Raw genomic sequence first — 16,198 nt, 5'->3', positions numbered from 1 at the left:
TGACTCACCCACCTTCTGAGGTGAGAGACAGTAAAAAATGTGAGTATAGTAGAAAAAGTCAATGTTTTCCTCTCCTGGGAAGACCTGTATTTCAATATACTACTACTTTGGAATTCTACAGCAACGGCTAGTAGAGAACCCCAAAGGGTCTCAGACATACAAACACTAACAAACTTAGCATTACAACACCTCTATGAAGCAGATAACTATTTTTATTACTATAATTTGTATTACAGTAGTATCAGTTAATAGTGGGGGGTCTCGTATTAGGCACTCTACAAACAGAGCTGAGAAAGAAAAAGAGCTGAAGAACTTATAATCTCAATTGACAAGACAGGATGAGAGAAAAGAAAGTATCATTTCCATTTTACAGATGGGGAACTGAGGCATAAAGAAACTAGCTGATATGTCTATGGTCACATGGGAAATCTGTGGCATAGCTGGAAATTGAACCTAGATGGCATAAATGCCAAGCTAGCAGCTTAACCCACAAGACCAGCTTTCTTCTCTCATAGTATACCCATTTTACAGATGAGTAAATGGAAAGATAGGCTGATTTACCTTCACACAGCTAAACGAGAACCTGTAGCCAGGAAAAAACACAGATCTGCATCCTACTCTGGCCATGAACCTTTGAGGTGACCTGAAAATGAAAAACAAATGGGCTTGCGGTATTTTTTTAGGGTGTGTGTTTGTTGCTTCTTTATGATGTATAAAGATGGCCTGAAATATTTTTTCAAAAAAAGGTTTATTTTAACACTTTTTTCTTGTATTAGAAAATCAGGAAGACTCTTTAATCACTAGACAACCAGTAACATGATGACAGCACAACTGACAAAAGTGAAAGATGAACAATTTGAGATAGAGTAGGACTTTTAGACATACGTTGTATTTTGTTTCTGGTAAAAACCTATTTAATTCCAAAATGTGTAATGAACAGTTGGGAGAAAAGATGTCTTTATTAAAAATTCAGTACTCCTAACCCTTTAATAAGGGTGTAGGAACTCACAATACACATCACTGGCATCTCCAAGAAATCTTCTGCATAGCTAAGGAAGACCACATTTGAGATGCCTGGAACTTTTTAAAGTAAAACACTGGAAGGAAAAGAATAAACTTTTAAAACCAATACATTTTGTGGCAGCTACATACCTAAAATGGAAATGTTTTCAAGTACTGCAATGTAGTAGTTGGATTATATTTGCTCCCTCCAGACTGAAAACAACACACTTGCATTCTACAATAGTCTCGACCCTTATTAATACAATCTGTGAATACAGTTCAGCCTGAAGAAATGTTTACTAACAAGCCATTATTTAAGAATATGACCACCCACTTCAGAACCAGAGAGAGAGCAATGCTAATCACTTAAAGCAGAAATGGTTAGGTCACTGAAGGATGTAAATTGATTAAGGTGGTTCTAATTTGCCATTGTATTTTTTGTTTCTATTTCACCTCATTTTTTTTAGGGGATGGGCTTGTGTGGAGAGTGAGAATTAAGGTTTTAGAATCCAAATCCCTGGTTTAATTTGAGATATGAATTGAGCTCTTTCAAATCATCTGATACTCCCTGCTACTTCTACTTTATAGACTAGAGATCGCAAGCAGTTGCAAGTAAATCAGTGGCACATTTCTGCACTTAACGACTTCAGTGGAAGCACGATTATTATTTTTAGGTATCACAGGTAGCGCTGCTTCTAGTTAAGGTTGCCCAGCAATTTCCACTATAAGACCCTGTTTTCGGTTCCCTATAACTTTGCCAAACTTCAGCCATTCTCAGTACTTTGAACAATCAAGTCCTAGGTGTCTCAAATTGGGCACCCAAAATGGTGGATACTTTGACCTTAATGTCTCTATGCCTCAGTTCCATAGCTGTAAAACAGGGCTGGTAGTACTGCCTCACCTCAGAGGAGTGTTGTGGAAAATCAATTAAGGTTTTTGAAGCACTCAGCTGTAACTAGCGTGATAAGCACCATAAAAGAGCCCATGAGGAAATTAATAATGTTGTTTTCAGAGCAGGGTTTGAATAGTGTGTAGTAAAAAAGGCATAGGGTCACCCACGGAACAATGAGGAGAAAGCAACTTGAGGGCATTGCTCTTTGTCTGTAAATAATATGATAATGTGAAAATTGCATCCGATCAAATCCAGAATCTCAGGGAATGTTCTAGACATCAATGGGGAGATGCCTATGATTTTGATGAAAGCTTGAAAAAACAGATTTCCACTAACATCACCATTTGGTCACGCAGGATACAGGGATGAGGTAGTGACCTCAAGGTTAGGGTTTAGAATGATGGGTAGGTTAGGGTTAACGGACCCTTCTACCAACACTGTCTGGCCCCCACTCTGGTCAGAACTCTATTGATTTTGGTGAAAATTGGGAGTGGGAAAACCTGATTTGAATGAAAAATCAAGCTTTTTACCAAAATCAATGAGGCTCTCGCCAGAGTCCCAGCTGTGGTGGGGGCAAAGGCCCAGCAGGGTACAGCTTGGTCTACATAAGCAACAAAATGTGCAACCCACTCGTTATGTATCCTTACAACTCCCCTGTGAGGTAGGGAACCGCTAGAGTATCTGTTTTACAGATAGGGACCTGAGGCACAGAAACCCTGTGATGTGCCCAAGGTCACACACAAAGTCTGTGGCGAGCAGGGATTAGAATGCAGGCCTCCTGCGGGCCAGGGAGACACACTAACCACTGAACCATCCTTACGCTCATGGCAGACCCCTGCTGAGTAACTGCAGCAGATGCCTTTCCTCTGGTTGCCTTGCTTTTCACGGTGTTCGTTAGAAGTGTTCTTTGGCCATTGTAGACCTTGGTGCGTCATTTACTCGTTTAGGACAATGGTAGAAAAGGAAATCATGAAATCAGAGTTTTTGCTTCTGCTTCCAGGTGCCTATTTTGTTTGTTTTATCCTTGCTGTGCAGCGTGGATGATAACTGTGATCTTATTGATGAGTGCAGCAATGTTGCACAGTCTGAAACAGCAGTCTCTGAATGGAAAGCACTCATCTGATGGTAATAGGTATCTGATGTTGGGTAAATCTCTAGTGGGGCACCAGTATAAGCATGTTTTAGTAAATAATGCTTCACGTTTATATCCATACTCCAAGAATCCTGAGGAATTTTACAAACATCAATCAAACCTCCCAACCCTCCGGGCTACGAGATTAAATATGATTGTGCCCATTGTACAGATGGATAAACAGAGGGCTTGTGAGGCTGGCAGACCAGATGCCAGCTCTTGCCAAGGCTTTAGGCCTTAGCTGAGCACTAACAAATTCATTGCTGGAAAGCAGTCTGTTTCACCAGTGTGGTTAAGACCTAGAACAATTGGACTTATAACAATGTAGTTAGTGTTTATACTTTATGAAATGCTTGTAAGTTGCTGCCTGCATTGCAGTGGCATAGCTAGGAGTGGAAATTTGGGTTGGCCCCGACTTTCGGGTGGACGGGCAATGACAGACAGAGCTAGCTCAGCTTCTCCCCCAATGCCACGCCCTCTTCCTAGCCCTAGTGCCTCCAGACACAGGGCTTCCCCTGCCGAGCTGGGCACGTGCATGCCTGACCTTGGGCAATTCCCGCCAGCAGCTCCTGCTCCGCCAGGCTCAGCTCACCTCTCCTGGGGGGAGTCGTGGCGCCTCCTCCTCGCCCTGTGCTCACAGGGGCCAGATGTGGCACTGCGCATTACTGAACCCGGCAGGAACCTGGCGCTGCACCCCCCCTACATGCCTTCTACCCCCCTCCCCTCAGAGCAGCTGCCGGTGGGGGCCCAACCATTCCCCCTCCAGCGGCAGGGGGGGATACGCAGCGGACACCCCTGACTGCACATGGGTTGATTTCTCAGCACAAATGGTCCACGTTGCGTGCTGCGTGAGGGAGGACCCAGGCCCCAAGTTCCGTTCATGGGGTGGTGGTTCCCATCACCTCCTTTCCAATTCTCCTCCCCCCAAGCGTTAGCAGCCAGATGATATGGCCGGGCGGGGGGGGGGGGGGGGCGGAACAGCTGGGAGGCTAATGTGTCTCTGCAGCGCTGTCCTTCGTCGCTTCATTGTGTTTGGCTACTGCGTGCCAGCGTGTGATCCTGTGGCCGGGCAGCCCCGAGAGGTAAGGGCGGTGGAGACCCTCTGGCCTGCGGCTCAGATAATGGCAAGGCAGAGCTGCTAGAGTGTAGCTTTCTGAAGAGCGGGCGCATAGGTCTGTCCAGGATTTCAGGTGCCCGAGTGATGCTCCGGGCCGCTGTGGCAGCACTGCACCCATGCTTAGATTTGGGTAGGCCTGGATGCTAAACGGGTGGGCTGCGGCCCTCGCAGGCCTACCTGTGGCTATGTCCCTGATTCATTGATCTCACTTACAATATCTTTATCACATGCTATAATAATACTTAAGTTTTTGCTTTGTGACTGTAAAAACTGTTTGCTCCAAAACTGTGAACCAAGTTAGGGATTGTCTCCTGCCCATCAAGAAGGCCTATCAAGACTAAATGGGTCATTGTGGGACATCACAATACAAAGACTTTGTAAATTGCTCCTTCACACCCATGAGGAGGCTACATGCAAAAGGGCTCATCCCATCAGCTTGAATTCTGGAAGAAGGAAACAAAAATAGTTGACAAGAAATTTTTCATTTCTTTTGCTGTTTGGATTTTCACAGGGCTGGAGCTACAAAACAGAAGCAAAGGTTCCCAGGGTCAATCTGAACGAGCCCTAAAAGACATTAAGAGCTGACAGATTACTACAACTCCGTCACCTTAAAAACCAGAGACTGTAACTCATTTGTGTATATGTTTGCCATACTTTAATCTTTAATTCTCTCATTTCTTTTTCCCAGTGTATAAATCTTTAGTTTATTACAGGATTGGTTACAAGCGTTGTTTTTGGTGAGAGATCTAAGGTACATTGACCTGGGGTGAGTGACTGGTCTCTTGGGACTGGAAGCAACCTGAATATTTTATGATCTTTGGTGTATATCAACCAACTATCACTAAGTCCAGCTTGCCTGGGTGGCAAGATATATTGGAATGTCCAAAGGGGCTGCCTGTGATTCATGGTAAGACGATTATAGTCCTTTGGGAGTTCACACTAGTTACTGCATTGGAGAAACCTAATTATAGAAAACACAACCCAGGCCATTTGGGGTCTCTGTCCGGCCTCTTGACAGTCTGCCCTGAAGGTGGCACTCACGGTTGTGAACCACTCCAGTCGGTGTGTCCGGGCTCATTCTTTGTTTCAAAGTCATACAGAAAGACAGTGGCTGAGCTGGACGGAGGCTTGGGAATCGTGAGGCTATCTGTTCCCTAAGCTGAATAATGATAACACTTTCTCCCAGCCATTTTTGATGCGACATATGAGGTTCATGTTAGGTTGGAGGAGTTGGCTACAGACATGCCTATCACATGCATATGGAGAATCTTAAGCATTATCCCCGCTGAGTAATTTTGCCTACAGCTGGCTGTAATGTTGTGTTTCCTTAAGGCTGCAATGTGTCTGTAACGTGAAAAGGATAAACATTGCTAGTAGCTTCAATGGGTTGTACACAAACTGTTATAGGTTGTGGAGGCATTTGCTGGAACTCTGCCAATACAATAGTGTTGAACCTGTTCTGTGCATGTGCCTGGAGTCATTTCCAGACACTGACTGTCCAGCCAAAAATATATTGGCAGCAGATACAGGAGGGATTTCTTTCTTGTCTATCCATTCAGACGAAAGACTGCTGTGTCATTAGCTTGTCATGGATGACACGCAATGCTGTCTCTCAGACCAAGGGAAGAGAATGTGTCATCTCCTATATGAAATTCCCTCCAAGCAAAGCTCCTTCTCCATCTGCCCCCGAAAGGGTCAGCCACATTACAAGGTCAGTGTAGGTTTGGATCTTCCCCAAAATACCACACTGCAGCCAATCCTTTAGCATCTAAAACTAAAGGTTTATTATAAAGAAAAAAGAAAGAACAAGAAGAGAAAAATTAAATGGTAGAACAGTCACATACATACAAAGACTTCAAAGTCCATATATCAGGTTCCTAGCAGTATTGGTGAGTTTGCTACAAACTGAAGCTCTGAACAAAGGACTGAATGACCTGTGGAAATATTCCAGGGGGACTTTCAAGCCAGCAAAGTTCCTCCAGAGGTAAGAAGCAGGACTGAAGACAAAATGGAGAAGATGTAGCTGCCTTTTATAGTCTTTTGCCATGTGGCTTGTGCTTCCTTTATTTCAAACACAAGCTGCCCAGCACATGGCTTGGAAGCTTCCATAGGCATGCCTTGCTGACTCATAAGGTGTATTCTTTGCCTTCTCTCTGTTGTATAGCTGATGGTCCTTAATGGGCCACCAAGCAGGCTAGGCAGTGCTGATGCCAAACTGTCTGGGGATGTCACCCAGAAGCATAGCACAAGTTTGAAATATAGACATACACACATATCTATAACTCATAATACAAAGGAGATACAAACACATAAACAAGATGATCATATCTGGCAAATAACATTTTTGCAGATACCTTATATCTGGCATAACTCATTGCAAATTTTACAATATTGGTATTCATAATATCCTAACATGTCACCCAGGTTGCACACAGCACCACAGATGGATTCAGTAACCTGACCCCAGCTAACTGGGAATAAGGAAAAGAAGAAGATTTCTGTTCTCACTTACACTCTGGTCGAATTGAAGTCAGAAACCATTATTAAGCCATTATTTTTATCCTGAAAGATGTGTGGAACCAAATAAGAATCTTCAGGAACAGGAGAACCTGTAAGAATTAACACAGACTGTTGAACCACTTTGTGACTTGATAGCCAGATGCTTCTGTCCTTCAAGTCTCCATTTCTCAGAATCATTAACGAAATAATAGTGATGTGAAAAAATATATGATGGATAAATGTGGGTGATTGGGGTGGTGGGCTGATATATACAAACTCAAATTTAGACCTGAGGCAAGTGGTCAATGGGGTCGTATCTACGCACACCACATCTAGATTTAGCCCTCAGGAAAACAAACATATCACTGTAATTGTGCTGGATCTGGCATAATCAGGATGAATTAGCTTATCTATTTATGTTCCAACAGTGCATCTTGTCTGTTGCAGAGTGCTGTGGTTCAGTGACGGGTTGAAGGGGTTGGGCTTTTTGCTTGCTTGGTTAAGTGGCATGCAGTTGTGAGCGCTCTCTGGCTGAAGTCACACATGCCTGGTTCCTTACAGTTCTGCTAACACTGACTCTACCCTGCTCCCATTTGGTTGTATGGGCTGGTGCTCTCATTCCATCCGTAGCAGTAGTCAGGGAATCTGCTGTGAACAGGACAGAGGAATGTGCCTCAGGGGGTTCAAAAATGCCATAAAAGTGCATTAGAGAGACAAGTTGCATGAGGTAATAACTTTTATTGGCCCATCTTCTGGTGGCAAGAGAGACAAGCTTTCTAGCCACACAACAAGCCACCAGTATGAAGGCCATGCCCTGGTGTGTTTGTGTAACTGCAGCCTGCCAGTCACATCCTGGCTTTCACCAGCCTGCAGGGCCACCCCAACACACTCCCAGTCCTGCACTTTCCTCCAGAAATACAAGTCCTGTACTGCCCAATCCTCTCCGGGACAGCCCAAATATATTAAGTCAATTATTTCTTTAAGGGAATGATATACACTAGCCTGCTATTCCCAAATAGAGTTACCCAGGCACTTTAATTTAAACACACTGGATTAGATAACAATAAAACAAGTTTATTAACTACAGAGAGAGAAGTTATAAGTGAGTACAGGTAATCAGGCATAAAAGTCAGAAATGGTTACAAGAAAAATAAAGATAAAACACTTTCTAGTGCCCTCGAGCTCCCGCAGGGGAGTGGGTTCGGAGCTTGCCCTGCTCCGGCGCTCCAGCCCTTCTCTGCTCGGCTCCTGGAACCGGTGGCATGTCCCCAACTCCGGTTCCTACGCATGGGGCATCCAGGGGGATGGTTGGGAACTGTGGCCAATGGGAGCTGCAGGGATGGCACCTGAGGACAGGGCAGCGTGCAGAGCTGCCTGGCCATGCCTCTGTATAGGAGCTGGAGGGGGGACATGCTGCTGCTTCTGGGAGCTGCTTGAGGTAAGTGCCACCCGGAGCCTGCACCCCTGACTCCCTCCTGCGCCCCAACCCCCTGCCCCAGCCCTGATCCCCCTCCCACCCTCCGAACCCCTTGATCCCAGCCTGGAGCAGCCTTCTGCACCCCCAACCCCTCATCCCCATCCCCACCCCAGAGCCCACATCTCCAGTCAGAGCCCTCACCCCCTCCTGCACCCCAACCCCCAATTTCGTAAGCATTCATGTCCTGCCATACAATTTCCACACCCAGATGTGGCCCTTGGCCCCAAAAGTTTGCCCACCCCTGGTTTAACTTAACAAACTTTATTTGATTCAAGCCACATAGACACTGGGAGACGCCTCATAACCAGATTGTTATGCTGGTCAGAACCAGGCCACGGAGGTGTCAGCTAGAGGTGATACTGCACAATGCCTAGAATAAACTTGTGATACTAGTAAAACCAAATGTACAATGACTAGGGGTTCTGTCCTAAATGTACGACTAGTACTTTGCCAAGCGAAAAGCAACATGGAATTTATTCTCTCCGGGGGGAGGGAAACAGGGCTCCAGGCTATCCCCCACTCCTCTCTGCCGCCATGTGGAAGAAGGGAAGAATAAGATTAATAATATCTAGCTCATGTAGAACCTCTCATCTATGGATGAACCCAATGGTGCCCATTCTCGTGGTTTTGATTATAATATGCTCTCTGATGTTTTAGTTAAAGCCCCAGCACTTGGGGACAAGTGATAAGATGTGAGTCTCAGCTTTCGTTTAAAAAAGGAAGGCCCTCCTGGGTGCAGAGAAAAGCTTGAGAACATGACCCAAGTGCACCCTAAAATTCAGAAGCTAGAAAGCAAATCAGAAGAGCCCAAAACTTATTACACCTCTACCCCGATATAATGTGACCCGATGTAACACGAATTCGGATAGAACGCGGTAAAGCAGCGCTCCGGAGCGGGGGAGGGGAGGGGGAGGGTGTGGCGGGGCTGCGCATCCCAGTGGATCAAAGCAAGTTTGATATAACGCGGTTTCACCTATAACGCGGTAAGATTTTTTTGGGCTCCCGAGGACAGCGTTCTATCGAGGTAGAGGTGTATTTTAAAAATCATATGATTTTTAAACCTCTCTCATGCCCATTTGGGGCCTGACTGAATGCTTGGGGTTGATAATGCTTGATCCCAGTCTCTGAGTCCCACCCCCAGTGCCTTAACCATTTGCCCACACTGCCTCCTCCCTCCTATTGGAGACAATCTGATCGCTCCAATGTGGGTGGAGAGTAGACAGAGGATACAGACTGGAGAAAATGAGAGAAAGAGATTTGTGGGGTGTCAACATATTGAGGGGATGGGAATCCCCAAAACTAATGTATATTCTAAAATCAATTCTGTTCACATCTTTAAGAACATGGCTGTTTTATTCTGAAACGATGAAGAAGACAAAGCGTGTGAAGCACTCTACCCTAATAAATATGAGAAGCGAGAAACCTGCATGTTTAAAGGTACCATGCTTACATCCTCAAGTAGTTGAACTTCTCCTTCCCCAGAAAAGGCAAATTCTGTTATAGGTGTATGTCTCTTGGGGTACGTCTATACTTACCTCCGGGTCCGGCGGTAAGCAATCGATCTTCTGGAATCGATTTATCACGTCTTGTCTAGACGATCCCGGATCGATCCCGGAAGTGCTCGCTGTCGATGCCGGTACTCCTGCTCTGCGAGAGGAGTACGCGGAGTCGACAGGGGAGCCTGCCTGCCGCGTGTGGACCCGCGGTAAGTTCAAACTAAGATACTTCGACTTCAGCTATGTTATTCACGTAGCTGAAGTTGCGTATCTTAGTTCGAAGTGGGGGGTTAGTGTGGACCAGCCCTTGGATTATAAATATGTTCACTACAAACAGCACTTATCTGCACACAGTATATTAGATATCAATGTAAAGGGCAGTAGATGCATTATATCCATATGTTTATTTGCTTCTAACAAATGCCATTTCTTTACTGTGTAAATGATTATATCCTTTATTAAATGAATGTTTTGTGCAGAGACCGAAGAGGTTGAGGATGTCTCTTGCTGCTTTGCAAATACCCGTGAACTGAATACAAAGCTCTCCCCCTTCTTCTTTTAATATCAGTGCCTTTGATAAATTCCTTAATAGACAGTCACCCGGTTCCCCCACAGGAGAGATAAGAGTGTGCATATAATGGCGACACGAAGCAAACGATTAAAGAGGCCAAAAGGAAAATATTCTCAGTGCTGCGGTTTTGACACTGTGGAATTTCCAACAATGAAGCTTGACTCTAAGAAATAATGTGTTCTGGCAGCTGGTGACACATGATAAGCAGCTGCTAGCACTTTGAATGGGTGGAAATGCCATCTACCTAGTGTACAAGGCAACGTCTGAATGATGATGGTAGAGCCTTCATTTGTGAACCTGCCTTTTCTCCTTCCCAAGTCAAAATATATATAAACATGAACTATTGCATTAAGACTTGGATATGTTTAAACTTACTGACACCAACCTGACATTTAAAGAAAAGATAATGGAAATAGGACCCTTAAAAGAACCTGAAACCTGCTATTGCTTTTAAAAAAATCTACACAGATATTTTGATTTTACAGGGATTAAGATGTGGTTTATGTGTCTCAAACAATTATTTGACGTCTCCTTCACTACCTCATAGTGGGGGAAATTGGCATTTTACTTAGCTAAAGAATATGGTAATGAGTTTAAGAACAAAGGGTCTGATCCTTATCTCCCTCACACAGGGTTTGCACAAGTGTAACTGTTGAGTTACTCCTAGTTCATATTGCCAACATGAGAGAAGTCAGAATCAAACCCAAAGCAATTTTGTGTGGATAAAGCTTAAGGTGCCTATGATTTGCAGTATTACAAGATTGGAGCTCCAAGGAATGGCTTAGAGGATATTGACCATTGTTCATTTTCTCCTGTGGCCAACTTTCATTTCCCTTAAATATGGCTATGGAGAGGGAAGTGAAATGGCTTTTCAAATGTTCCCCTGCCCTTCAGGGTAAAATTGCAAGCTTTAGAGGCCAGATTAAAAGATCCAGTAAATTGCTCAATAAACTGGAATTCCTGCTGATACTGAGAACTTTCAGATTGGCTTGCTGCTTTTGGCCAACTCCGCCATTAATCCTAAATTATCAAACTAAAGACTGCGGGGCTGCATCACCACCGGTAGCACTTTGAAAGAGATGAGAGGCCAAAAACATGATGAGGCTAGTTTGTGGCTAAATTAGCATCTTTTATACAACTGTGTGTTAATCCTGCTGGCTGTAGCGAAGAAGCCATCTTTGCCTTTTTCTACCCGTTTTTCCTTTTCCACACACAGGAAGATGCTTGACGTGAAATCATGGCTTTGTTGAAGTCAAGGGCAAAACTTCCACTGTTCTCAATGGAGCCAGGATTTCACTCCAGAAGAGCCATTTCCAAAGCCCAAACCAGGCCTGATCCCTGAAGTTAGTTGTATGTCGCCACAAGTAATGCTGACAGCAGAATAACAAATCCAGGTCCCTGGAGAGGCCACTGACTGCTTTGTAAAAAGGCCTTATACCCAGGCCAGAGCCTGGGGACTGTTTCGTTGCAGGTTTGAATGTAGCCAGGTCTAGGACCTGAGATTTTGATCAGTAGTTTTGCATTCCTCTCCAGACTACTAAACATTGGGGGATATAAAGCATGCTTCTCAGTTAATTTCTCCAAGGATCTCAGAGCATTTTAGCAACATTAATTAATTAATCCTCAAAACAACACAGCAAAGCAGGATGGCCTGTAATGCCACTTGATTGGGCCCTATAGATGCTCATTCGAAGCTTAAATGATGCTGTGCTTTAAGGCAGAGGACAAATTTAAGCTTGAACTTTCAGTAGCTGATCCTTTGCTGGAGTAAATCACCACACCTCCATTGATGTCAATGGAGCTATGCCAATTTACACCAGCTGAGCATGTAAAGTGATGGTTAAGGGCCTAATTTCTGAACTCCTAAGAGCTTGATTTCTTAGCCTTAATGTTGCATTAATGGTTTCTTTATTAGCTATTGTTTCTAGACTCCCTGTTCTGACTTCGCTTTTGTCACACTGGAAATGCACCATGCCATGGTGACTGAAATATCAGAGACACAAGGTGGGTGAGGTAATATCTTTTATTGGACTTCTGTTGGTGAGCGAGACAAGCTTTTGAGCTTACACAGAACTCAAATATCAGAGTGCATTCTCTCTAGCTACAAATTATTTTTGTTTAAAAAAAAAGTATGTTGAAACAAAATCTTGTGACAAAAAGTATCCTCAAGAATAATGGGACGTATAGATATATCATTGCAAATAACAGATGTTAACGTCAAGTGCGCATTGATCTGATTCTCTCTTGGGTTCTTGCTCATGGTCAGAAATTGCTCCTATTGTGTTTCTGTGGTTTGTGACATAGTAGAGATTGCAACGAGAGATTTATATCCATTCTGGGAACCTCAGTTATCATATATGTGCCAGATTTCAGGCTCTAAATTTGACTGATTTCATAATTGTTATAATCTGATGAGAGAAGGTCTCTGGATTCTAAATGACATCCTATAAAAGGAAACTGGAGTGACTAGTCACAAAACTATAAGGCTGATTCGATGCAGTCACTAAACACTATGTGGGATAAGACCCTTAGCTAAAGAATTATGTGTAAATTAGAGAAGGAAATTTCAGAGCACTTTATAGAAATATCTTTCTCTGTTTCAGTATTTCAACAGATCTCTTTTCTCTCTTTGCAGGTTCCCATCTTAATAATACTTACCAGTAAGGCTTTATTCACCCCTTACATGGTAAAAAAATCAGACTCTATATGAAAGTTTTGGACATTTTGGACATTTTGTAAAGAAACAAACACATACTGTGTCTACAATTATTTTCATTTTAGGTTAAGGAAAAGCAACAAGGAAGAACAAAAGTAAGTCTTCTCCATTACATGCTATGGCAACTCTGATAATGACATCTGAACTTTGCATATAGGTAGAGAACTTATAAACATAAAGGTGTGGTGCAAAGAAAAAGCTGCATCAGCTTCATCGCCACATACACACCAGAATCATTTGTAAGTTCTACAACTTTCCTTTACATTTGCTTTGGCTAATTAGTGATCTGAGCTATGTCTGTCTATATGTAAATAGTTAGCAGATAAAGTGCCAGTAGGTGGCACTCAAGAATTGTAGCACCGTTCCTAAGTTTTGTAGGACCAAAAAAACTAGTTGTTGTGCATTGGAAATGGCTTCCTCTCTGCAGCTCTTTACATCAGCTCTTAACAGTAAGCTGATGTTTTAACCACTGTTTAACTTTTCTCAAATTATAGAACTTAACTGTGAAAAATTCTAATTTCTAGTGTTTTCTAATTAGAAAGCAGATTTTTTTTTTCAATCTTCAGGGCTGATTCCACAGAAACAGCCTGTGCAGACTTCTTAACTATATACTTTGCATAAATTAAGATAAGGAGGAATAATTTTTGTCATTATAGTGAGATAAGCAAAGTTTTACATTTCTAGTGTGTTATTCTCTCCCCCTCTCCCCCCATACGCCCTTTTGCTCCTGTCAACAAGACAGCCTCTGCTATTCAGGTAGATGTCTTCTTTCTTTCTTTCAAAATCAAAAGCCAGGACATTCATGGCAACATTTGTAGGGTTACAAAATTCTCATACAAAAGAGAAGAGAACAGAAGTGACATGATCACAGTCTATATGTAGTAAAGTGGTCATCAAGTGATCATCAATACTCAGAGTATTATGTGTTGGAGCTATGCGCCACTCCTTCCTTTCTTCATGTTTAGCTAGTGGCTGTTCCCTTCCCACTTTGTTGTGATGTAGTTATATAAAGCAGCAAGTTCCCAGCCTTCACTCCTGTGAGTAGCCTTATTTTTGTTGTACTGAGCAGCACCTTTACAAAATATGGGTATATACATGATCCCTTTACAAAATTATAGGTATCTACATGGGGAGAAGATTTCTGATAGTAAAGGGCTCCTTAATCTAGCAGATAAATGCTGGTGGTTCATGGACCATGGTTTGAGAACCAGTTACCATTCTAGATTTTTGAGACAGAGAATGGCTGAAAGTTCTGCTCAGCTATCTTTCTTTCCAGTGCAGTGCGATTGTCCCTACATGAGACCTAGTCACATTTTTTCTACAGATCCCCGGGGGGATGTAGTTTTAGAACATGGTTATTGTGTGAGTGCAGACAGTGCCTGTGACTGCCTTGTTTTTCCTACACTTCCTTACATTGACTCAGACCCAAATCCAGATCTCATAAAAAATATTTCCCAAACAAGAAATTTCCAGGAACTGCCCATTAGCTCCCATGAGTCAAATAATGACATTACAAGAATATATTTGTAGTCCCCATGTTGAAAGGTGACTGGCAAAGCTGCAAACTTTATGTTATTTAATAACTTGTGGACTATGGGTAAAAGAACTGTTTCCCATTACATGACCCATTTCTCATAAATTCTAGCTTGAAGCACTTATTATCTTGTGTTTCAATCAGGCTTTTAGTTCTGTATGTATAGTTTTCAGTAATGATAACTAACAGGCTAGGCCACCTAGTGTGTCCTCAGTTGGCCTGATTCTGATTCAAACTAGTTTTACATTGGATATCTACATTGACTTAAATGGAGTTAATCCTGATTTACACCAGCATGAGAGCAGAATGAGCCCCTGAGTCTTTAAATTAGCAGAAAGAGCATTGAACACAGCACTGGGTCTACTTTTTTAATATGGCTCCTTCCATAGCCTTGGCCGCAGTTTTCTCCATCTATAAACTGGAGAATGTAACATCTACCAACCGTACAAAGAGCTTATGAGGACTAATTAGCGGATGTTTGTAAAGTGGGGTGGGGTTTTTTTTATGTTTATTTTTCTTTTTGCTGAAGTTGAACCATGTAGCTGCTGTTTAGGGCCAAAGTCTGTGTCTCCTAGAACACATAAGAAATAAGTGAGGTTTACTAAGCTCCATGCATGGCTACCTAAGCAGTTATACAGAACAAGGAAGGCAAACTTAGGCCCCATCCTGAGCCCATGGAAGTCAATGGCAAAACTCACCTTGACAAAACTTGGATCAGGATTGGGCCTAAAAAGTCTAGCTCCCCGCTGACCACTTCTATAATTTACTCTCTGGTTGCCTTGACGTAGGAACCCTATTCTCCCTCCTTCTACATCCACTACTGCCCCCTGCCCCCCAATCCCATCTCCACTTAAGTGACCACTCACCTGGGAACAAAATCCCTTTTCACTGGACATGCCTTCCAACTTCCCGTGTTTTCTTTGCTCACCAGATCCTTGCCCCATATATCACTGCCATCAGCTAATCTGTCTCCAGAAGATCTTTCCCTTCCACACTCAAAACTGTTGCTATCTCAATACCCTGATGGGAAAGGAAATCTTTGTTTGAGGTGCGGAATTGGCACTTGGGGACGTGTAATATCCCAGACTATAATGGGTGCCAGAATGGATCCCATTCAAAAGTGGCACTGTGCCAACACCCAGTCCAGCAGCAGATGGGCTCGGAGTTCCATTAGGTTCATAGTTGACTAGCCAGCCTATTATATTGAAACCAGGACCAACCCCCCCACTGAAATAATCAGCAGGGTCACCCCCATCCCAGAGAATAGACCCCAGAATTGCAAATCAGCTATGGGCATGTTCAAGAGGATGGGACCAGATCTGCAGTTAGGGATAGACTTAGCAAAGCACTTAAGCACATGCTTAACTTTAAGCATTTGATTTAATCCCATTGAAGTCAATAGGAGCTACACATGTGATTGAGTGCTTTACTGAAGTAGGACCTTAACTTGCAACTGGGACTCCCTAGTAAAACCTGTGTGCCCCCAAATTTCTAACTTCCTGCATCTGATACCTCACTGTAAAACTGTGCTATAGAGTACAAAATTACATTGGCTGTATTCTGGCTTTTCAATGACTTTTTCATGTCAGGGTAACCACCCATCCCTATTTTAAGGAACATCCTCTATTTGATGACTAATCCTGTATCAAGGATGTGGTTTGGCCTTTAGTTCATCACAGATCGTGCAAAGGGTCAAACACTATAATACAAAGAGAGAAAGCCGCACAAGGAAGCAGCAGAGATGGCTGTGAAGATAATGGAA

The sequence above is a fragment of the Trachemys scripta genome, chromosome 3 (assembly GCF_013100865.1).
Source record: "Trachemys scripta elegans isolate TJP31775 chromosome 3, CAS_Tse_1.0, whole genome shotgun sequence".
NCBI lineage: Eukaryota > Metazoa > Chordata > Testudines > Emydidae > Trachemys > Trachemys scripta.
This window is presented reverse-complemented; position numbering follows the sequence as displayed.